At 50.1% G+C, this 24,694-nt stretch overlaps 1 long non-coding RNA gene across 1 annotated transcript; it reads left to right on the top strand.

The window, feature by feature from the left end:
* Positions 1–13,841: 13,841 nt before the first annotated feature.
* On the top strand, positions 13,842–17,635 carry LOC116959081. The gene is made up of 3 exons (XR_004405632.1): positions 13,842–13,935; positions 15,084–15,139; positions 17,530–17,635. It is a non-coding gene; the product is annotated as an uncharacterized LOC116959081 (long non-coding RNA).
* Positions 17,636–24,694: the final 7,059 nt, after the last annotated feature.

Below are 24,694 nucleotides of genomic sequence, written 5' to 3'. Positions count from 1 at the left end.
CCCGCTGGGGAACACTTGCACCTCCTCGTGAACCACTGCGTGGTCAGACCTGCCGTGTCCCATCGGTCCGTTCCCCGTGACCGGCCTCGTGGCCCGGCACCGAGCCCCGTGCGCCCGCATCCTGCGGTTCCCAGCGTCCTGGCGCTGGCAGCCCTTTGCCCCGCAGGCAATGTCCCGCTTTGCCAGCACCTGGACCCAGCCGAAAAGCATCTTCACACCCACTGAGACCGATCCCAAGGCAGAATGAAACTTTGGGGTAGGATTTCAATCCCCAGCTGTGCTAATTGCTCCTGGCATTTCTCTTTTGTCTGACAGCCTGCCCCCAAAGTCCACAGAGCTCCAGGAAATTTCTTCAGCTGAGGGCTTGGAAGAGGAAAATATTTTCCAATTTTCTGTTTGGGGGATAAACAGAAGTAAATGGTGCATCCATAATCCTGGATTCTGCTTTACAAATGCCTTGTGGTGGTACTGTGTGTCATTCATGTAGGTGACTTTTACAATGAAAAATCCCATTTAAGCCTGACCTTTCACGTTCTGGAACATAATAGACTGTGCAACCAAATCGCATCCTCCTGGCAGGGATACCAGTGAACTGGAATATTAGTTTTGTAAGGGGACATTTGAATTCTGAAAATTCATTTGTCAGAAGTTGTGTTTCTAACTATGGGTCCATTACAGGGAGCGGGCAGGGGGAGCTTCGTGGGCAGCACGGGGCAGGGAGGGAGCCCCCAGCCTGCCAACACTGCAGCCTGCTGCAGGTGAGCATCTCCCTGGGGAACGGTGATTTGGATTTGGGAACGGGTCTCCTGAGAGCAGGGATGTCTGCTTGTCTCCCGCACATCTGCAGGGATGTCTACTTGTCCCCCAGGGAACAGGAGGAAGAAAACACAAAGGTGGCAAATGAGGTAGAAACGAGATCTCCTGCTCTCCGCAGCAAGCACTGGGCAACAATGGAGTATTTTGCCTGGAATGGGTGGGATGGGGTGAGATAAGGTGGAATGAGTTGGGGTGAGGTGGGATGAGATGGGGTGGCATCAGACAACATCTTGTTCTCACTCCCCAGCACCTGCTCCCCATTCAGCCCCTGCCTGGGCTGCCGGGCAGGAGAGGCAGCTCACTCAGGTGGGCCCATTTCCAGCCCAACAATTAATTATTGCCGCCGCTTCCCTCGCGGGGCTCTTTGTGAAGCAGCTCCCCACGTCAGCTGACGAGGCTGCTAATTCCCCCCATTTCTGCTGGCTCGCAAGGCCGCTGCGGCTGCTACGTGAAGCATTTATGTTAATACGCTATCAGGCAGCCACATCCCATGGCTTATCATTTTCATCAAGTCTTGGTTTTATGGTTGAAAGGAATTACTTTCAAAAGACCATTACCACCTCCCTGTTTCTCATGGCCTTATGCCTACCTGCTGTTAAGCTTTTATAAAGGCATAATTTTTTTGTGTAAAGCTCATAAAAGCTGCTACTCAAGTCCCATGCTCAAGTCCACTTCCCTCACTTGCTGCCTGGGACTCTGACTCGGACTGCAGCGATCCTGGCTGATGCTGCTGGGATGCTGGGCAGCGAAGCAACCGCTTCTTCCCCGGTGAACCCGTGGCTCTGGGTGGTGCCAGCACAGGATTAGACCAAGCGCACTTCTGATGTGCCCCGGGTCCTTTTCAGGGAGGACAAGGTGTCAGGGGTACGCCTGGCCATCCCCAGGCACAGCTTCAGGCAGGGAGAGGGCAGGATGCTGGTGGTCCTGTTCATCCCAAGCACGAGTTTCGGCACCTCCTTTACCTGGGGGTCCTGTCTTCTCTTTGCAGCCCGACTGCTTGGCATGGTTGAAGGCAGATGGGTTCTGCTCCTCGGGCTGTGCAGCAAGCCCTGGGCCTGGGGCATGCACGGCTCTGGACCCTGCCATCAGGGCAGTTTCTCCTTTGGCATTCCTGCTGCATTCACTGCTGCTTTATTTTCTTTTTTTTTTTTTTTTTTTTTTGCTGGCTAGTTGGAAAGGGGCACGCAGCTAGTCACACTGCCGGATAGTCACTTGCCAGTAACATAAAAACTCTTATGCGCCAATATATCAATCAGCGTTATGTGTCAGCCTTGACTACTGCATTTAGCTTCCATCACCCAAACAAAATCACGCTGTAGCAGTCAAGGCGGAGGCTAACACCGATGACTGGAGGCATGGCTGGGCGTACAAAGCACGGGTGGGTAGCTGGGTGGCTGAGCTGGATGCTGGAACTGGGGAGAACAGCTGGGGTGTGGGCAGTGCTGGGCTTTGCTGAGCCCAGCTGGGCAGGTGGGGGCGAGGATGCCCCCGCACGCTCACTGCCCCTTAAAGGGCTGTGGCACCCTGCAGCACCCCACAGCTGAGAGGTGCCTGTGACCCCAGGCAGGAAGAGCCAGGGTGTGTTTGTGTGTGTGTGTGTGTTTGTGTGTTTGTGTGTTTGTGTGTGTGTGTGTGTCTGTGTGTCTGTGTGTGTGTCTGTGTGTCTGTGTGTCTGTGTGTCTGTGTGTCTGTCTGTGTGTCTGTCTGTGTGTCTGTGTGTGTCTGTGTGTCTGTGTGTGTGTCTGTGTGTCTGTGTGTCTGTGTCTGTGTGTGTCTGTCTGTGTGTCTGTGTGTGTGTCTGTGTGTGTCTGTGTGCCTGTGTGTGTCTGTGTGTCTGTGTGTGTGTCTGTGTGTCTGTGTGTCTGTGTGTCTGTGTGTGTCTGTCTGTGTGTCTGTGTGTGTCTGTGTGTGTCTGTGTCTGTCTGTGTGTCTGTCTGTGTGTCTGTGTGTGTGTGTGTGTCTCTGTGTGTCTCTGTGTCTGTGTGTGTGTGTGTGTCTCTGTGTCTGTCTCTGTCTCTGTGTGTGTCTGTGTCTGTGTCTGTGTACCTGCAGCCCCAGCATCTCCCCCAGCTGCCTGCTATCAGCCTCCATGCCTGCTCCTCCTCTTTGCATCCAGTCAGAATAATTCCAGCTAATTTAAAGGAGATAATGGGTTTCAAGAGGTGTGCTGTGTGCTGTCCCAATCTCTCTTTCCCCCAAGGCTGCTGGAGCTGCCATGTGGCAGTTGCTCCTGGTTAGCATCTTTTGCAAACCCAGGAGCCCGTGGTGGGTGGCTCCCGGGCAGCGAGGGGGGCCATGCCCTGGCCCCACTGGTCCTGGTGAGGGCAAAGGCTGCCGAGTGCCCGGGGAGCCCACGCAGCCCATGCTGGGCCACGCAAGCATCACCGGCAGCAAATATAAAGGCTCAAGATATGTTTTGGATTAAATGTGCATGAAAACTTAAATGTGACTGAGGGCAGTCCCCAGGCCCTTGGCAACCTGCTAATGCAATGCTTGGTGGCTGCATCCCTCCGGCTTTTGGAGAGGGGAAGAAGAGTGTGTGTGTGTGTGTGTGGGATCCCCAGGGACCCCCCCTCCCAGAGCACCCATGGCCCCCGGGGCTGCTGGAGGGCAGAGCCATGCTGCAGGGGGGCTGCGCTGCCCCTTGGCTCCGGCAGCACCCCAGCTCCTGCTCGGGCTGTGCCTCTGCAGGGTTTGCTGGATGCGGCCGTCGGCGCGGGGCCGGTGTCATCCTCACAACCCTCCTGGCTGGAACAGTCGGCTCTCCCCGCGGCGGCCAGGCTGCCGTGTGGGCGCTCCCACGGCAGCAGGAAGCGCCGGGCTTTGCGTTTCTTCGTATTAAATATGCAAGTGGCCACTGTATCTCCTGATTATTTAATTTGACTTGGAAGAAGAGGTATTTGTATTCATTTCCAGCGATGATGTACAGGCCTGATCTTAAACTGATTCAGACAGTATTGTACATCATGAAAAATGAGAATGGGAAAACTTAATGTATGGTATTTTTTTTTAAAATAGGGAACTTCACAAACCTGCATGGAATTACAAGCGATAGGCAAATGCTGTCACAAAAGTCTCTCTTAAATGACAAAAGGACATGAAGAATAGCACTGCTCAGCAGCACAATACAAGCTCCAATAATACGATCACATGCTTCCTCTTGAGTAGTTTATAGTACGAGGGCTTTGACAGATGTCCTCTGTCAAATCTTCCCCAGGTAGCTGGAGATGTTACCGGTGTCTCCCGTGCCCTCTGGCAGCAGCCACAGACCTCTGGGGCAGGGAGCTGGCTTCTTCAGGTGCCCGTGTGTCTCCTGGGCGTGTGTCCGTCCCTCCATGTCCGCGCTTCAGGTCTGGACTCGTCACCAGGGCTCGTTTTGTGTTTGTGTTTTGGCCTGGGCAGGTACAAACCCCATATCATCCCCACTGTCTGTGTGGGGGGTGGATGGGGATCCCGGGGGTTTCTGCAGCGCGGAGCTCTCTTTGGGATGGCTTTGTCGGGGTTAGCGCGGGTTTAGGAGGGTGAACAGGAGAAGCAAGCAAGCGGCAGGCAGAGGAGTGCTGTTCTGCAGGCAGTGCATCCTCTCTTTGCACATACAGATGTATGGGGATATAGGTGCTGCTCACTCGCCCCCAGCCGCTGGAGCAAAACATGCTTAGTGCTTGGGTGGGCTGCAAGCCACCCGCTGTGAGAGGTGACATCGGTGCTTAATGACAGCACTCCGGATCGGAATTAGAGCACGGGCTGAGGCTTAGCCGGTGCCGCAATCTCTCCAAGGTCCGGATTTTAAACAGTCATTAAAGCTGATATGATAAAGAGGGAGAGGCTCGAGCGGGTGCCCTGGCTGGGTCAGAGCAAGAACGCACAGCTTGCGGTTTGGTTACCGTAGCATTTGCCCTCATCTGCCTTCAAAATCATCGCAGAGCAATGCTGTGAGCTGCTAGGAAGCAGCTGTATTATCGGAGGTGGCTGTGTGCCTGTGGGAGGGATAGTGAACTGATCTTTTCTGGGAATCTCTTAGGATCAGTGCAAACCTTTCCATGGAAGTAAATATGCATTGGCTGAGGGCCATATTTTGACCTTGGCTGGATGTGAGGTTTTAATTATCAGAGCTGGCTGAATAGCACACAACATTTTGCCATGAGCGTTGCAATTTCTAGGAATTTATTTCAGTGTTACTTACTCCTTTTGGGCTTCGTGTTTATGAACATACAAATAAACCTGCTCCAAAGCCAGTATTTTCAGCTAAGCAGCGTGCTGAGGGGGCTGTGATTTTATTTACATGCTCTTTATGCTGCTTCTTTATTTTGGCTATAAATATAACTCATGTGTTACAAAGTTCTTTTTCTCTGAAAAAAATGTGTGAGATCCCAGCGCAAAGGAGTCGCAAACCTTCAGTAAGTGCTGCAGGGTGGTTTGGGGGTCAGACCTGCATTCACAGCTCCTGTGTGGCAGAAGAGGAGCCATTGCAGGCAGCAAAGCTGGTCTGGGGTATGTCCTCTCCTGCCCCACCTCAGAGCAGCAAGGAGCCTTCAAAGGTGTCCTGCTTCCTCCGCAAAACATCCCAAAGTGCTGCTCAAGCCCCAGACAGGGTGTTTTCCTGGGCTGACCCTCCAGAAAACAATGGGAGTGTTGCCAGGCATATAACTTTGAGCTTTAAGAGACGCTTGTTGCTGTTTAAATATATAATCGTCAAATGAAAACGGTCTTTTGCCGACTCATGGGAGTGTTGCATCTTCAGAGTGGCATGAAGTGATTTAGCCATTAAGGTTAATGCTCGTCTTCCTGCTGTCTGTTGAAACTCCGGGCTAGGCAATGCAAATAGCTTAGCCAGTACTTTTAAAGGTCATTGTGCATGGAAAAAATAAAGATCATACACTGCTCATGGAAATGTCCTTAGTAATCACTGCCTGCTCAGGGGAGGAGGGACGAGGCGCTCCTGGAGCGTTTATCTCATCCCGCTGATAGTTTGGTGACAGGTCTTGAATTTGTGGCAGCTTTAGCTGCAAGTTGTCATCCCCTTCAGTACCCGTGCCTCCCCGTGCAGTTTGTTTGCTGGGTGGTGCTGGGGCTGGCAGTTACCGAACACGGGGGATGCCGACTTCAGGCAGGCTCTCCATCATCAAGGCACGCTCTCCAGTGATGGGCACGCAGGGTAGGTTTCACCTCCAGTCTCTTCTTTGGGTTTCCCGCAGGAGTCCTTAGGGTTCAGCTCTTCCCTTCTTTGCCTTCCCCGCAGGACGTCTTGCTCCTAATTTATCTAGGAGGTAATTTTAATCCTTCTCTCCTCAGACAACTGGCTACCTCAGTGCTTAATTAATTTATTAACACGCTAACCTACTTTAAGACGATAATCACTTTAGGGTCACAGCAGATCTCAATCTGGCCTCGTGGCAGGGGTTTTCAGAGAACCTAAATCCCTCGCTGTCGGGAGGCATCTGGCCAGTTACCGACCGCAGCATCCTCTTCCCATCGATCCCCCTCCCTGCAGCCACCCCATTCCGGCTCCTGGGGCTGACCCCCATTCTCAGCCCCGCTGCCGACAGCGGAACCTCAGCGTGAAGGGGATCTGCTCGTGCGTGGGACCGGGAGGAGTCAATCCTTTGGGCAGTGTCCATTAGTATTGCCTTCCTTTTTGTCTTTCCTGAGTGAAGCTGCTGGATTGTGACTTCGCGGAGGAGGAGAGGAGGGAGCCGTTGCTTTGCAGCCGCTCTGATGTGGGTGTTTAGCACCAGCTCTAATAGCCTCCTCTCTCACAGAAGTGAACTATATCCTCTGCTCATTACTGCAGCCCTTCAGAGGAAGAGGAGAGAAAAAGAAAAGATCCTATTCATTCTCACTGTTTCCAGACAATACAAAGAGGATGAGGACTCCTGTGTTTGTAGTGAGCTTATATAAGAAATAAGCAATAAATGAGGAAATCCTGGTGACCTGCAGTGTGCTCTGAGCCCTAACGTTTCTGGTGCTTGACTGTCCATGTACAGAGCTGCAAAGTGAAATGAAAGCAGCTTTTAAAGTCTCTATTCTTCTCTTCTGCTGTGAAATTCCTGCCTCTCTTTGTTGAGTATGATCTTTGTTGGTGTTTTCTTTGTGCCTGGAGTAATTTCTGTGTTGAGAGTCTGTTGTGCCGCTTCCCAGCGCTGCCACGCAGTCATTGTTCGTCCTGACACCGACCCTTCCCGGGAAGCGCCTGCTCTGCGGCTGCCGCGCCGGCTGCCAGGCGGCTGCACCGGGGAGGCGGCAGCGGCACCTCGACAGCTGCCGCAGGGGGACCTCAGAAAGGCTCCCCTTTCCCCCTGGAGTGAGCACCCACAAACTCCTGGGCTCCTCGGAGGCTCTGTGCAGCCCCAGGGAGTCATAAACCCACCAGGGACTGGCCCTGCCCTGGGAGATTCGGAGATGGTTGCGGTTCAGGTGATGCTTCAGGTGACGGTGGGAGGGCGAGTGGAGAACACGCAGCCCAGCCTGTGGCTCTCCTGGTCCTGGGCTGGATAGGTGCAGTCCTGCCAAGTGTGCTGGAAAAAGCAGTCCTGCCTCCTGAGAGAGCTCCTCTGGTTCCCGAGACTTCATTCCACACTGTATAGAATGGATATTAATGAAGATGAGTAAATATTGATATTAATTATCTCAACCTGATTGATGCTCCTGAAAAGTACGTGTTTGGGGCTCTGCAAGGTGTGAGCTGACCTTAATTCTGCTTGAGCTGAGCAGGGTGTGCTGAAAGCCTGGCATGTGTGCCGACGTCTCTGCGTTATTGGCTGTCCACAGGGACAGCCGCGATTACGCTCCGTGTGAGAAGTTAAACATGCCTCATACTTCTGCACAAGAGCAGGGCTTGCACATTGTATTTTATAATATTTCCTGCTTCTCATCTGTAAACTACACAGTCAGGGTAACAGATGGGGACAGCTTGGATGTTGCTGATACAGTTTGATGCATATGGGCTTGAGCCAATGTCCTACTGAAGCTGAGGGTTGTCTTCCAGTCTCTGGATCATGGGAAATGAATTAATGCAGGCTCTGGGGTCATCATAAATACTCATCCTGTCCAAGGAGTGATGGTGTCTGGTGTGTGGCTGGAATACTACACCTTGCAAAGGCAGGCGCTAGTCCAACGCCACGCTGGGCTGCTTCATCCCTGATGCAACACTTGTTCTCGCTGAGAGTTTTTCAGGCCTGACTCGGGAAAGCAGGGGAGCATGTGCAGGAAGACAATGAAGCGGTGGAGCCGAGGAGGAGTACTTCTGGAGGAGTGTGCGTGGCTGCCATGAGACCAAAGCCAAGGTCCTCGCAGGGCACTTTGCTGAGCCAGCTCCTCTCCAGAGTGGCCGGAGCGCGGCAGCTGATGTGTGCTGAGGGCTCTTCACGCTGGCTGGTGTGGCTGGGCCCTGCTCCTCGACGAGGAGTCACACAGCTCCTGCTTCGATCGACCCCCCAGAAGGGTCCCTGGGGACCTGCTGCAGATCCTCTTCCTGGTTTATCCCAGCTGGGTGATGAACTCCCCCCCCCGGACACCCGTGAGCCGCTCCGCACCGTCACAGACATGGGATGTTTCCTTCTTTCTGTCACTCGCCTGTGTGCTTTAGTGCCTTGGCATCACTCCAAGGTGTTACAGCCTGGGTAGGCGACATGATTTATTCTTTTTGTCCCTCTGTTAAAGGATGTCTCCTGGGTGTTTGGAGAGGCAAACCTGAGCTTGCACACAACCCGGTTGTGTGACTGGGAGCTGGTAAGTCATGCAGAGAGACTTGTCACCCTGGCTCAGGATGCTGTGGTTGTCCCTGGCTCAGGATGCTGTGGTTGTCCCCAGCTCAGCTGACGGTGCCCTTGACGTCCCCGCTGGCTCTGGGGACATGGTGATGTGCCTGTAGTGAAACCTGGACTTAAAACTTTGGGTCTCTCTGCCTGGAAGCAGAAATAGGGGATTCAGCTCTCCCCTCCTCCCCTCCCTCCCCATCACGTTTCCTTGGAAAAAAGCTGCTTTAAACTTCTTCCCTGGCTTGTCCTGCCGAGGCAGAGCTCAGCGAGTTGCATCTGCCTGTCATGTCACGTTAGTGTTTGCTGTGAGCCATGCCATGACATCCCAAGCAGACTGGCGTACCATGGAAATAAAGTTGCTCTATGTGAAAATGGAAAAGTTGTCGCTTTCCAGAAAACAGGCTGGAGAACGTCAGCTGCAAATGGGAAGGAAGAAAAAAAGGCTTGTCTGAGTGGATGAAGGGATAGCTTTTAAAAGGCAAACCCAGCTTCCACCGATGTCAATGGAAAGCCTTACACAAACGTTAATGGCTATGGAGTCATGCCCTAAAGCATTATATTTTTTGGGATGATGTCAAGTCGTGGTATCTCAAACAAAGCTTTTGTGTTACTATAATAAGGTCTTTTTTGATTCAGCTACTTAGGTTAGCTCTTTAGTGAAGTCACTTCACCTCTCCCTGCCCCTGGAAAATAGCTCTCATAAAACCTGTGAAACTTTGTTGAGTGCTTTGAGATCTATAGGTGGAGTTAGACTATCGGGGATGTATTGTTATCACTCTCACTAGAGAATGATTTGAGGGAGGAAAAATGTTTGTGATTCTTTGGGCAGATCCGCAGAAGGTGGAAAAAAATGAGTAATTTGTCCCCTATTAAAACACTGTGAAATACTCTGACTCTGAAAGAATTTCCCTTGTGCTTTTAGAAACCCCCTGAGTTCAAAGCATCCACCCCCTGATGCTCCAGCCTAAGCTGTATCTTGTAATCTCTGCTGTACCCTTTGGGAAATTTCCCCATGGCTTTGTGTACACAAGAGAGACTCTTCTAAGGAAATTTTATTAAAAAAGCCATTTTTTTAAAGTGGGATTTAAATAGTAAGCTGCATTCTCTCTGTCAGCAGTTCTCTGCCTTCATGCATTGTGGATCCTGTTCTTGAATAGATATCTATCTCTTGTCTGCCATCGGTGATAATAAGGGCGAGTATCTGGCTGAAGCAGTTGAAGATAATAGTGGAGCTGCTGCTCCCCAGCTGGTTTGTGAATGTCTGAAGTCGTCATTCGGTGCAGTTCGCTCCATCTCCACGGGTCCGGGGTGCTGGAGAGGTGACTGTGCTGAAGCAGAAGAGGACCGACCGCTCACGGGATGGCTCCACCAGCTCTGCTGTGGGAGCTCACCTCCAGCCCACCACGGGGACAAGGCGCTGGCGGTGCTGGCTGTTTGCAAAGTGAGTGCGTGTCTGTAAGGTCTGTCTCCATTCAAGGACGCGTTTCGAAGCAGGCTGATAGTTATTTTTTATTGTCTGTGGTGGACATTGTGTGCGGTCCTTATGGGGAGGACACTGATACTCATTCAAGTGTTTCTCTGAACTGCCATCCTAATCTTATCATGGAGGTAGCAACAGCCATATGAATATTATGGATTTCTTTTGTGCTGCTCTGATAAATACAGTCTACAGGGTACGTTGCGACGAATGATACAAGTCCCAAATACAGCACTTTTAGAGGCAGTACACAACCTGATAATCTCATTATTTGCTACTCCTACACAGTATAAGAGCAACATCATATCAGCCTTAGGTGTTGCTGCAACAGAAATAATTAATAAAAATCCATCTGCCACCTATAATGTCTTTAAAAAGCAATAGAGAGCATGCACAAGCTGCTGGGAAACAGCTCTGCCTCCCAGGACTGGAGCTGGGGGTAACATCATCTGCAACTTCTCACCTGAAAAGGAAAGAATTGGTTTGCATTCAGGTTCACTTTGAATGTTGTGAATATTTTATAATAGCTTACTGGCAGAAAATGGTGACTTTTTAAGGGCTTATTTGTAAAACATGAATTTTGAGCTTTCAGAAAGAACTGTTTATACCAGGTGCTCATTCCAAGGCTTACGGGTAATTGAGCAAGGCACAGCACTCACTGCAGAGCCTCAGTCACAAGTGCCCACAGCCACCTTCCCACAGCAATCTGCAAACCACAGATTTTAACGTGGGTTAACGATGACATCACACTAACAATTCTAACTGACCACAGATCAGTTCTGAACTGCTCGCTTGGTTTTGCCAAGTGTGGAGGGATCCACTCAACAAAGCAGGCAGAGTAGATGAGGAAGGACTTTCAGAGAACGCTTTGGGGGAAGCATTTCTCAAGGTGCCCTCACACAGGCTACAACTCGACCAGGGAAGTGCAATCATGGGATAATATTGTGGGATGCAGAGCTGCATGGTGTTTGCCCCTGTAGCACAGACACCAGCTGTCCCTGGAGCACACCACCTGTATGTTTGGGCCATGGTTTCAGTTTGGGCTTGCCTAACTCAAGCAGGAGTGTTTCCATCACAGCTCTCGCCATATGATGGCTCTGGGATTATTCCCCACCCGGACCGAAGCGCGGGGGTGCTTTGACCTCCCTCCTGTTACCAGCCCTCCACGCTGGGGTTGGAAGTGCCCAAGCAGCGAGTGGGAAGCTCTGGCTGTGTCTGTGGCATACCCCGAGGGTTTAGCTTTACTAAGCACCATTTAAAAGCAGTAGCAGCAGCAGGAGCTCTGTATTCATAATGAAAAATTCTTCAGCAAGCAAAGCAGTATAAGGAGATAGAAAGGAGCCTGCCCAGTTGGGAGTCATTTGCAGATGGTTCTGGTTCATTTGTTGACTGCTTTTTCTCTGTCTTCATCAGCCACCACTTCCCTTGGCTTAGCAGCACACTCTGAGCACATTCTTTGCTTTAAGTACCTGAGAAGTCCCATTGACTTCAATGGGGCGACTAATGTGCTTGATTAAAGGTAAGTACCTGCTTCAGTGCTTTGCTAAATCTGAGGTCTGGGAATAGAAATAAATGGAAGGATCCTGCCTGCAGAGAGGGGACCTTCTGGGGAAATATTTACTCTGGAGGTAGAAGAAACTGGTCCTAGGGCAAATTTCCCATCTATATCCTGGTGTCTTCAGCGATCTTTCTTTGGGAAGTTATCCACACTGAGCATGTGGCTCCAAACAGAGTTTGGACCATTTACTCTCATGGTTGCAGGAGGAGAAAATTTATTTCACTGCCATGGCCTGATATGTAAGTGTAGGAAAACTATGAAAGTGAGTAACTCTCCTCTTGGGAGAGGTGAAGAAGGCACTAGTCAGCCTTTTAATCTTATATCAGGATTAATTTAAAGCTGGAAAACAAGAGTGCTGCAGAAAATCTGGGATACATTCCAGCTTGCTGCCTGACCTTGGTCAAGCCCTATTGTACGGCTCCCTGTGCGCCTCAGTTTCCCCATCTGCAAGGTGAGGATGATGAAAGAGGTCTCACTAGTGAAGTGCTTTATAACCTGTTGAGAGCAAATCCCTATTTATAGTGGTAAGAGTGGACAGGTGGAATGTTTTGCTGGTGCTAAGTTCCCCGGGCTGCAGTGCCCCGAGCTGCCTGGTCAGCAGGAGCCACGGCTGGAGACATCCCTCACTGCACCTGTGCTCATACACGCAACAGATGCTGAGCTTGATGGACTAACAGCCTGATGTGGTTTGGTAATCTTTTGTCTCTAATAGTTATGCCTGCTAATTATTAGTATTAATTATGTACAAAGTGGTGTTTTATAGGCAATCAGGAGACAGGTTTCCTGTCCCGTAGGATCCATAGCGTAAAGTCAACAATAAGAGAATCAGAGCAGACCCAAAACGTTTTGGAGGAGGAAGAGGAAGGTGAGGAAGCCCATCTCGCCTTTCATCGCACAAAGAACGTGGCAGGATGATCCCACTTGACACCAAACCGGGGTGGCAGAGCTAAAACCAGCATTCCCTGAGCACTTTGTTTGAGGCTGGCTTTGTAATGCCTCTGGCCCAGTCTCAGAAAGTGTGGGCTGATCCCCTGCCAGGGCTCCTGGTTGGGGGTGCCGGGTGGGAACAGTTCGGCTATAAATGCTCTGCCCAGCGGGGACAGCAAGTCTCTTTGAGATCCTTAAGTGCTGGTGAGGACCAGGACAGGACTAATGGGCTACTAGCCTCGGGGGACTAATGGGCTGGCTAATAAGGACATGGATTTTGACATCCCAGAGCAAATAAGAATTGGCAGGCATTAACCTCAGACATGTCTTCTGCCTAGAGAAACCCAAGCCCCTCTCTCACTCTTCGTTCTGTTTAGCATATTAATGTTTAATTCCATTAGCATCAGCAGCGGTGGCTGCTCTTCAGCCTGGGAGGTGCTTGGGCGAGCCTCAGGAGGTGCCACATTTGGAAGGGGGACCCCGCAGCTGGCCGGGAGCCAGGATCAGGCCCTGCCACAGTGGCTAACGCCGCTGCAGCTCCCAGCATCTGCCTCTTGTTTGTGCTCCTCTGCTAATTCAGCATCAACCGCTGCTGCCCACTCCACGGGCTGCCTCCTTTCTGACACGGGGCTTGTGCGTTTCATTTCTGTTCACCGGAGGGATTTCCCACCTTTCTCTGTCTCTCTCCTCCACTTTCACCCCTTTTTATTTCACATTTAGGGTGCAGTTCCTATGTGTCTTCCAGGAGGAGCAAGATTGCAGGGGCTGCCTCCAGGATGGAAATAGGACAGGGCAACAGCTCCTCACACAGAAATGAACCATGTTGATTCATCTTCTCCAACCTCCCTGCTATCCTCTCCTCTCCCTGCTAAGTGGCAGTGGCAGCAGCAGCATGGTGTTCAGCGGTGCATTTCCCTGTGTTCGACCCAGCAGCCCTGCACCTCTGGAGAGAGGATTGATCACAGGAGGACAGGAAAGAAGCAGAGCCACTGTCTGGTGTAATTCCTTACAGAGCTGAGAAACCTAATCAGCATGGTGGTGTTCTATTTTTCTCTCTGTCTTTCCCCTTAATGTTTCCCTTTAAACGAGATATTAAAAATAGGAATATTAATTTGGCAGATGGTGCAATTGGGCTTTTGGCAGGAGACTGCACACTGTGCTGCAGAGTCACAGACCTCCATCTCCGTGCTGGAGCACTGAGCGATGCTCTGGCTCTTCTCCAGGCACTGCCTTCCTCCAGCTCCTGCTCCCTCCTCCATCTCTCAGTGCTGGGAGAACCCTCTGGGGTGGAGGGAGCTCCTGTGGGTCCTTGCTCCAGTGGCAGCCAAGTAGCTTTGATTTCCCAGTTCTGAGCCATCATGGAAGGGTGGAGACCTCGTTTCTACTTTAATTGCATCCAGGTCTGATGGCGGTGGGGGGAGCAGTGTATGTGTAGTGCATTACTTCTATAGGGGGGTGGTTGAGCCTCAGTCTTGAGTTTCTGTGGGGTTGCTGGGTGCCTTGGGCTTTCTGCAATGTGGGGAGGCACCCCTGCTCGGGAGGGTCTGCGGGAGCTGGGTGTGATGGGGCTTGTTTCAGACACGGCAGGGAGGCAGGTAGAGTGTTTCCAAATGGAGTGATTTTAAAGGCTTCTTTGGGCACTGCATGCTTTTCTTCTTTTTCTTCTATTTGCTGGTGTTCTGGTTGGTCTCAGCTCCATCCAAGGGGAGGGTTCTGGTCTTTTATTGCTTTTTCATTGCCTGAATTTTCAGAAACACTACAGAGTCAAATTTCCCCTAAATTTTCTCTGCTGGAGCTTTGGCCCAATGCTGCAATTTCACCAAGGGCAAAATGAGCCCTAATTAATCCCTGCATCTCTGTTGTATCCCTTTTGCCCATCTGCAGCATCCTGATATTTAGCATGTCTCTCCCCATGCTGCGTCTGACACCAACCCCAGACCAGCCTCGGTTTCTTGGAGCTGTAACTCCTCCAGCCTCAGCAGGGTCCTGGCTGTGGGAGGGAACAAAAGCAGAGTCAGGTCTCACACTTGCAGTTCATTTTTCATGCTCATACAAATATCTCTGTTTTCCAAATTTTTTGGCATTTTTTGTTGTTCTTTGAACTCCTTCTGGCTTGTCTGTCTTTGTTACAACATGATGCCCAGATCTGGGCGTGCTGCTTCAAACAGCAGCCTGACAAGTGCTGGGAAGAGCAGAATAATTGCCTTGCTGGATTGCAGCAGCCTGATGTTATTGACTTCTGTTCAATCGATCATCCCCCCCAGACCACTCTCTGCTGTATAGCTGTTTGGCCAAATATCTCCATACAGCCTCTGTCCTTTTGTTTATTCCTTCCTATGTGTTAATCTTTTGCATTTGTCCTGCTGAATCTCTTTGTATTGATTGCAGGCCACTTCTTTAATTTATCAAGCTCGTATTGTATTTTATTTCTGTCCTGCAAATTATTTGCTACCCTCCCATCCCGGTAAAATGTTCAGATTTGATTAGCATACCCCTGGTCTGGTTTCCAAGTTGTTAATAAAACTATTGAATTGTATTGACCTTGCAGGGCACTCAGTGGGACCCCACTTAACATTTCTGCCCACTGGACTCTGAACTGTTGAGGTACGTGCACATGTATTTTTAATCAGCAGCACATCTTTGTTCTTGTAGTACATCTTATTTACACCATGTGAAGAGCCATATGATGTTTTGATAATAAAAATTATGATCTGTGTAGCTCCAGCCACCCGCCTGAGGATTTTCCTAGTGATAGATATAGTATCTGACATGATGGCCTCTGAGCCCTGGTCTGTTGATGAGCTGCCAATAACAATGGGCAGGATTTGTGTAAAGTCTGAAGTTAAAATATCATATTGCATTGTGAAAAAAACCTCCAAGGCCTTGATCATGTAATGAGACTCCCCCGTTCCCCAGAGCTTTCCCACCCAGCACCCTTGACAGGCTGGGGGCTTGGACTTGTAAAATGAGGGTTTTGTTCAGCAGCTCTCTGGGCCTGCTCTGGGAAGGCAAATCAACAAGCGACTTGCCTGGAGTCCTGCGGCCTCTGATTAATCATGAGCATAAAGGTGGGCAGTTTGCAGAGGCAGGGACTGTACAAAGCTGGTATGAGGCAATGAGGCTGGTCCCTAGAGCAAGGGGATGACCCAAAGGGTCAAGTCCCCGGCTCCAGGATGGGTGGTAGCATCTCACTCCTCTAGCTGTTCCAGCACCTGGGTAGTCTCGCCTTGCAACCAGCTGCTCAGCCCCTCAAAAGAGCTTATCTTTAGCAGGTTTTCCTCACTCTGTTGGGGATAGAAGTTGTCTTTAAGAAAAAGGAGAGGTGACAGAGAAAAAAAATCTGACTAATTCAGTTACATGCTTCTGACTGCCAGAACCCGCTTGCATTTCGCACTCCTGCTTTACCTGATTGCTACTTGCCAGCGCTGGATACGGCTCCATTTGCCATTGCAAGAGAAGTCCCCAAGGTCAGCATTTTCTGGGGGCATCCCCTTGGTTTTGGTTCCGGCTGACACCACGGATCCCTGGGTAGTGAACATCAGCCTGTCCCTTGACCACTGATGGGAAATATGTCCCCAGCACATGATTAAATAAAGAGTTAATAAAAGTGAATCCTACTGATCTTGAGGCTGTTTTAGAAAAGTTGGGGCTAAATTGCTCTGGCAAGCTTTGCTCTGGATGGGGCTTCTCTGGCTTTCAACATAATCTTTTTAGTTTTGTGGTGGGTACTCCTCCTGCACACTTTGTTAAATGCCCTCTCGTTTTGTCCAGCGTTAAAAACAAAGGGAAGCTGACCTATGATTATCCTGATCTCCCCTTGCCCTCCTGAGAAAGGGGTTGTTCTTCCCCTTGCCCTCCCTCATCCTCCCCGAGATCCTGGGGACAGACCATGGGTCACCTCACCTGCGCTGGTCCCTCCAGCCCCGAAGGGTGAGCGTGGCTGTGCCCGGCTGCTCCGCTCCTCTGCGGGGTATCTGTGCGCCGGTGCTCCTTTTGGAGCCTTTGAGGCCTTTGACAGCTCCTTTTCCTGCTAACTGGTATTGAATTACACAGCCTCTTAATTGTCTCCTTTTCCTTGAAGACTAAATCAAAGCAACTCTTTAGTTTATTAGTCTCCTTGCTGTCTGTCAGAACTGACTTTTTTGACTGAGTCTGTGTCTGGTGATGCTCCTCCTCCCCTCTCTCCCAGTGACTCTGAAAGAATTCACCCTCCGGTGCTGTTTTTATGCCTCAAAGTTGCATTTTAGGGACACCCCCAGTGAGAACTGCTCCCAGTTGGATGGGGGGATCAGGCAAAGTGAGGAGAAAGGGTGGCCTGACCTGTCCCACCCATCCTGTCCTGTCCAGCATCCCTGGTGAACAACTGAGCTTCCAGAAGTGTTCAGTCAGAAGCCAGAAATCTGGCTGAGAGTGATGTGGCCAAAGTCTCTGGTCTACTGGGCAGAAACACCTCTTCCCACCATCTCCAATTCCAGGCAGAGCTCTTCCTGGCTGGCAGCATCGTCTGCATCTCCGCCTCTTACTCCTGCTGCACACTTGTCTGAACCTCTCCAAGGCTCCCTGGATGTCACACATACCCCCTGTTCTCCTCTCTCCGTGTCACCAGCACATGGGGCCATGCTGGCAGGTACTGGTGGGCATCTGAACTGGGGAGGCCTCTTCCCTCCCTGCGCGAGGAGCAATGGCCTCTCCTGGATCAGTGCTTAGGCCTGGGTTCAGCTTTCCACATGGCCAAGCAGTCAGTGGGAATACTAGCCCAGAAGCAGCTACGCAGTGAAGATGGCCACATACCTGTGCAGGTTGCCTGAGCCAAGCTCTGGTGCAGGCAAACTTCAGGAAACCAACAGAATAATGAAGGGCCTTAAAGCCAAGGACGTTGAGATTCCATTAGTGAGGGCTAAATACTACTCAAGAGCCAAATGCTGTTATTTTCACACCAGTGTAAGAGCTGTCCCTCCCAACAGCCTGTTTTTCTTTTTTGGGACTCCCTACAGAATACAGAATTGGTCCCACTACTTTTGAATGAGGCTGCAGAGATGCCCTGGATCCAGCTATGCCAGACCTCAACTGTCATGATCAGTCCCAAGCAACAGGGAGACCAGAGGCATGAAAGTAAGAAACTGTCCTGGGTTGAGTGAGTGGTGGAGTTTTTTGGTGGCAGGGGAGGGGGCTATCGGGGCGGCCCCCTGTGAGAAGCTTCTCGAAGCTCCCCCAGCTCCAAGTCAGCTCCACTTCTGTTTGGAAACTGAGCCAATTGGCTGCGCCTCTGCGATAACATATTTAAGAAGGGATGTGGTGACGTGCATGTAGGACTTGTGAGGAGGAGTTGCTGCAGCTGCGTGAACACCAAGGTCAGTGGAGGAACGGAGGAAGAAAGGAGGGGGGAGGTGTGCCGGAGCAGAGACCCCCCTGTATCCTGTGGTGAGACGGCAGGGCGGCCCCCCCTGCCACCCATGGAGATCTATGGTGGAGCAGACATTGATTTATGGCCTGTGGCTTCAGCCTGATTGATCAAGGTGCTGTGCCCAAAGAAGGCCGGGGTCTTGTGGGAAAAGGCAGCCCTGCTGCTGTAATTCAGCGCTGGGAGGATTGCAGCATGCGGGGGAGTCCCACGCCGGAGCAGCTCGGGAAGGGCTGCAGCCGTGGGAGGGAATCCAGTCAGAGAAAGTTGGTGACCCACAGTGGAGCAGTGTAGAGAATGCTGCGGCCCGTGGGAGGGACTTATGTCAGAGAAAGTTTATGGAGGACTGTCTCCTGTGAAAGAGGGACCACGATGGAGAAAGGTGAAGAAATTCCAGAAGCTCCCCCCACTGAAGACGGAGAAAGTGGCAGCACTGACTGCCCCCCCCATTCCCTGCCCCTGTGCCACTGGGGGAGGAGGTAGAGATATCAGGAGCAGAACTGAGCCCGGGAAGAAGGGAGGGGTGAGGGGAAGGTGTTCTCAAGGTGTGGCAATGCTTCTTACTGTCCTACTCTGTTACGTGTTGTTAGTGTCTGTAATAAATGTATGTTCTTTTTTTCTTCCCCTAACAAGTCTGCCTTTTTGCTCGTGCCCATAAAGGGGGATTTTTTCCCCATCCCAGTTCTATCTCAAACCCCAGGCCTGGATCTCTGTCCCTTCTTATTGCCGGAAGAGAAGGGAGAGAGAGTGGCTGTGTGGTGGTTGGCTGCCGACCAGGCTCAAACCACTGACAGAAACACAGCTCCCCTCTGATGTCCTGCCTTGCTGATCAAGTAGCTCTGACACTTATGGTATGTGATCAGCACATGACTGATCTCTGGAGGCCTCTGGAAGAGAGTCCTCTGCCACCTCCCTTCTCTCCAAGCAGCCGGCAGTTTGTGTCATCTGTGTCAGCTCTGGAGCTGCAGGACCCTCCTTAGAAAATGTGCTCTACAGCATTATTTTCCATGCCGTAGCAGGAGCCCAGCCCCAGTGATTGTTGCACAGTTGAGAACTTATCTCCTCTCTTCCACATCAACAGACCATCCTTCTGTCAGGCAGAGCCCAAATCTATAGGCTTCCCCTTTTCCTACCCCCATTTGGCCAGACCTGTATAAAAGGAGTCATTGCTACTTGGGTGTTCCCACGGAAATCTGCAGGACTAGTTTTGTGGGAGAGTACAGCTGCACTTGAGGAAGGCTGGCAGAATCCGGCCCACGGAGGCTGACATATGGTAAGGCAATATATGTTTCCTAGCATGTGGATCCAAAAATTATTCCTACAAGGTGCAGAATTGCATTGATTGTATTACTGGATTATCAAATGATTAAAGCCATTAACAATCCGCTCTTGAGCAATCAATGTAACAATATTTAGTTGCCTTGCAGTAACAATTAAAAGATGAAGCAATTTGCAATAATTAGGTAGTATCTGGAAAAAGAAGTCCTCATTAAGAGAAGTTAAAAAGACTTTTTCTTGTGGTTGAGATGAACCTAGCAGACCAATTTCTCTCCTCCTCACCCTCACTCCTTCCCCTCCTCGCCTTCCTTTTAAAGAAAACAATCTGTTCTTTTTTAGCCTTTTATTCTAGAAAAGATCAAAGGGAACCTAATGACTGGATTGCTCCCTGAGCGCTCAGGGGGCGGTGGGAATCACGGGACCACAGTACTGAGGTCGGGAGCCCCTTTTCATGGGGAAGCTATCCTGAGTCGGTGCTGAGTCGTTGGGCTGTTTTTCTGCCTGGTGGGATTTTGGATGAGGTCCAAAGCAGTTTCTCTAGCACGGGAGGTTCTTGGGACCTTTCCCCCTCCCTGAGCCCCTCACAGAGGACCATGCATTGCTTCCAGGCTTGCGTTGTCTTGGCAGCCCATCAAGTATCAATGAGCAAAACACGAGTGGATCAGGCTTGGGCAGGGGTCAGCAGTAGTTCTGATGGTTGAAGCAGATGATGTTTTCTCCTCATGGCACTAAAGCAGCTGCTTGCAGGGGGGTTGGAGCTGCTGAGCCAGCCATGGGTGCACCCCAGCTCCTGCACCAGGGGATGGCGTGGTTACAACAAATACATGTAGATGAGATTGCATAAGAACTCTTGTACCCAAGAAGAAATGCATCCTCAAGGCTCAGGAATAGGGAAGGAAGTCAGAGCCCAACATTTATTTTCTTTATACTTATTTAGCTGAACTCAAGCGTTCTGAGGTCATGTATCAGGATTTTGGAATAGTTGATGCTGGTTGTACCACTGTCCTCCTCTTGAAGTGGTCATTGTGCTGGTGACCCCTGGTATTTACTTTAAAGGAAAGCTCATCTATGCATATATATTATTAACAAGCTTTGCCGGGTGCCAGTGGCTCAGAAGATGCTCTGTTTCCTTATACAGCAAAAAGGTAAACATGTCCCTCTTCTGAGCCCAGCCTCCAGGCACGTACTTTGCTGATATCTCTTTGTGTTTAGTGCCATCAGCTGCAGGGAAGCGGAGAAAGAGGGATGTGGAATGTACTTTGTAGCATAGGTTCTGTAAGAAACTTGGGTGTACAAGTCCTGGTATGTGTGTATGAAAGTGAAAACTAATCCAGTGCTTGTGAGTGGAAGTGAGTAACCATTGTGGAAGTGCACTGAGGGCCTTCCAGTAACAGGGTTGTCAGATCCATAGTTCATGCAGGGATGGGTATGTTACTTCACTGAAAAATAAACTCCTTGGTGACAGTCCAATCATCCTGTCTGGATGATTCTTCTCCAGAATGTCAAACAGATTTTCTACCTGAAGGTACAAGTGAAGATGTTTGGGTCAATAAGTAATTACAGAAATTGGGATCTGGCTAGTACCCTGGGATGCCCTCTTCTGCACTGGCAGAACAAGCAGTGGACAGGATCTTTTCTGGCCGGCAGCAGGCAGGGCTTTGGTTTTCTACACCACCCAAATGGCAGCCGGTCTGTGGCCTCCAAACTATACTGGGACACATATGTCCCTGGAGAAATGCCATCTATCTCCACATGGAGTTTATAACTCCACTGATGGTGCACAGGAGCTCGCAGGCAAAGTGGAAACAGCGCAAGTTCAGAAAACCAGCTTGGGGGAGAGTGCACAGAAATAGGGTTGTCATACTTGCCTGCAACTCCTTGTAGCAGAAAAAGGCACCAAGTGAAGTGGCCTCCACCACATTTTAGGTCTATGTAACATGCAGAAATGAACGGAGAACTTGGGCTATACCATTCCCAACACCATGTACAGACTTTAGGGAGAATATGGTGAGGGGGAAGGGCCTGGATTGCCGCTGGTGATGCAGCACCAGTATGTCCTCCTCTGCTGTGTCCATATGGAGAACCATCTGGTGGCAGGATGCAGACTGTGCCTTCGCGCTTCCCTGGAACACGCAGCTGCTGGGATGCACATTGCCATTCAAGGCACAAAAATTAGAAATTATATCAGATACTGTAAAGTTGTCATGAACGATATGAACTGATAGGAGCCGATGTTCTTTAGCAAACTACTGCTGTCATGAATAGAAAATGAGAATGGATTGAGCTACATTAGGATCGTGAGAGTAAATCATCTGCAGTTTCTGGAATATTTAGAAATATGAGGATACCCTGAAGGTATCCTTTGCTGATGGGAAGGCTGAAGTGAAAAAGGCATTTAAGTAGTGGATAGACAGGAAAGATGTGGTCACTATGATTATTTATATAGTCCTCAGAACCAGAGCAGCATTTGAAATAAATGATCACAAATACCTCAGACAACAGGATTTAGGCCTTATAAACCCAGGCAGCACTCTTGTACATATTGCCCATAGCTTTTTTTGACCTTCAGTATCATGGCTGGAAGAAGGTGGACACCAAATGGAGATCACTGCACATTCACCTTTGGGCATGATAGATGTAGATCAGTCGGGTTTGTTATCACGTTCAATGAAAGATGAATGTGGATTACAATGCAGGTGTAGCAATGAGGACCTGACTCCATATGTCACTGTCACTAGTTGACATTGCTGGGCGCTGCTTGGATGCATCATCCATTCTGTGCCCAAAGCTTGTGCAAATCAAGCAGTCCCAATGGGAATCAAAGCTGGGGGGTCCCTGGCACGCGTGTGGCTGGACAGAGCCATCAGGTCAGCTGCCGTCAGTGGGGTTACACCAAATCTCAGGAAAAGAGCTGGAGCCAGAACTGCAGCCCTGGGGCCTGAGCAGAGCCGCTGCCGGGGGCTGTGGGGCTCTCGGGCCAGCCAGCAGCTTGCACCCAAGGGTGTCAGAGCAGTGCTGGGCAGCGCGGCAGAGCCACCTGTGACTTCTGCCTTGGGCAGGCTTGGTGGGGGCCCTGACTTGTGTAAAAGGGAATGTAACGTAAAAGCAGAGTGACTGAATGATGTTTTGGTGCTCCTCTTGACTATCATTCAGTATTCTTTAAAGAATACTTTTGTTTGCATATTTAGATGAAAAAAGTATTTTTCCAGCACTGTCCTCCTTAACTGCTTCCCATTTTTAATTCAAAACCACCAATATGCACCCTCAGCCCCAGGGAAAGGTCTGCTATTAATCCTAAGGGATCCCAACCCTTCCCAGTGCTCCTTGTTTGAGGTGTCCATGGGGCTGTGCGTGCCGAGGTGTGCAACGAGAGCGCTGGCACTGGCTCTGCTGGGTGTTGGCACAACTCAGCACACAGCAGCAATTGCCTTGTGACGATGGTCAAGGGGTTGAAACCCACCAAGTTGGTGGGTTGAAACCCAAGAGTGGGGCTGCTGCTTAACACGTGGCAGCAGAATGGGCCCCTCGGTGCTGGACCCAGGGCCTGGGGTGGCAATGGGAGGACTCTCACTGATGGTGCTTTGACCTGGGCTCAGCAGAGGGAACATGGGAGTCTGGGACAAATGTTGCAGAAGCCAGTGATGGACTAGCATTAGTCTTGGTGTGCATTTATGTTGCTGGCTTGGTATTCCGACTGCTTCCCAGAATAATGGACTCTGCCGAAATAATTTATTCCTGATTCCAGCAGTGTGTGTGCATCTTTCTGCCTTTTATTCACAAATAAAAGTTATGTGGAATGCTGTCTTACAAGAACAGAAATATATTTAGTGATTCAGGCAGTGTTATAAAGCATGAAAATGAAGCTCATGTTGTCAGTCAGTGGTATGCTAAGACATATTTATACCTTTGGTCATAATTTCCTTGCTTTAAAATACCTGGTTCTGGGTTTGAAGTTTCACAGGAAAAGTAGTAGCTTTTTTAAAAAAGAAATGTAACAGATGCTTTAAAGAAAAGCCCTCTCTGTGTGTGTGTATATATATGTATGTATATATAACATATACTTTGTAATATCTATTTATCTGTCTATAATAGGTTTTAAACCAAATATACTGTCAGTGCAAGACAGAGACTTGTACTTTGCTGAATTTGTTAGGAATTTTCGAAGTCTGAGCATGTCATACAAGTCCTACGTTGACAACACTTATTAATGCTGAAGTTTTTATCTTAATGGAGCTAGACCTCCTGTTGTACTGGGCAACATACAGCTGCCTCCAGCAGCTTACAGTGCTGCTGCAAATTAATAGAAATAAGTTATTCCCATTTTGCAAATGGGAATAAATTATATATTTGGTACTATCCAGGAAATCTGCATCAGAGTAAAAAATTGAGCCTCTGTCACGGAGTCCCCTCCAAGCGCTGCAGATATGAGTCTGTCCCACCTCTTATCTGTATCAAAGGTTTCCAAGTGTTTTTAAGACTTGAGCTCAGCTTGGCACAGTTCTGTGGTGCTTTTATGCCAATCTTGAAAGCAGTAATTATATAATTGCATGCAAAATCACCTATAGGGAAAGATTATACAGTTCCTCACTCTGATTGCTACTACAGTTAGATCTCCTGGAATGTTGTTCAGATTGCTGGCTGAGCCCCTGGCCGTACCCAGGTAGACATGAGATGCTCCATGCAGGTCCTCTCCTACCGTCATGAAGATCACCATATCTCTGGCTTCATCTCTGCGTGGGTTCCCATGTACAGCAGGCAGGAGAGGAAAGCTAAGCCCAGGGGTTCACAGCAAAGGGTGCTGACTCCTGGCGAAAGGAGCTGTTGGGGAGGGACTGCCATGACCTGCTCCCATATACTGTTTGGCCGTGGATTTTGGGGAACACAGTGTTTTGGGTGCATGAAGCAGACCGAGCGCTTCCATGATCTGATTTACACTAGCACCATTTATCCCTTTCCCCAGGAGAAGCAAAATGCATGCCTGCCCTCTAAGCAAAGGAGAAGCCCAGGTCCTGGTTCACGACCCATCCTCCAGCACAGGTGAGCTTCTCTGGCTGGTAACTTGTCATAAATTCTCATTAGGGCTGGTGCTGCCACAATGATGGGTGGCCGGGGGTTGGCGAAAGATAAGTCAGGTCCTGACTATTTGGTCATATTCACACTTGGACTAATTTCTGGTTGCAGTGGCGGCTGCTCAGCAGCACGTACAGAGCACAGTACGTGGGGAATTAATTAGCTGTGTACTTCTTCGAGGGAGTTATTCTGCTGATGCCCTGGGCACCACAGCGATAGAGTGCCTTCTCGAAGCATCAAGGTCACCCCTGCCTTTCTGCTGCTGTAGCAGCTCTAGAGCTGCTGGTGCAGAGTTTTGCCTCCATTTCTGCATTTTCCTCTGCTGAGGAGGCGAAGGCACCTCGCAGGCTGTCCCTCCGGGGGCAGGGGGTGCTGGGCCAGCGGCAGCCCCAGCTCCTGCCAGCGTGATG

The sequence above is a fragment of the Tyto alba genome, unplaced genomic scaffold (assembly GCF_018691265.1).
Source record: "Tyto alba isolate M040663 unplaced genomic scaffold, T.alba_DEE_v4.0 Super-Scaffold_5, whole genome shotgun sequence".
Classification (NCBI taxonomy): Eukaryota; Metazoa; Chordata; class Aves; order Strigiformes; family Tytonidae; genus Tyto; species Tyto alba.
Note: the sequence above shows the minus strand (reverse complement) of the source record. Positions and strands in the feature narration are given on the sequence as shown.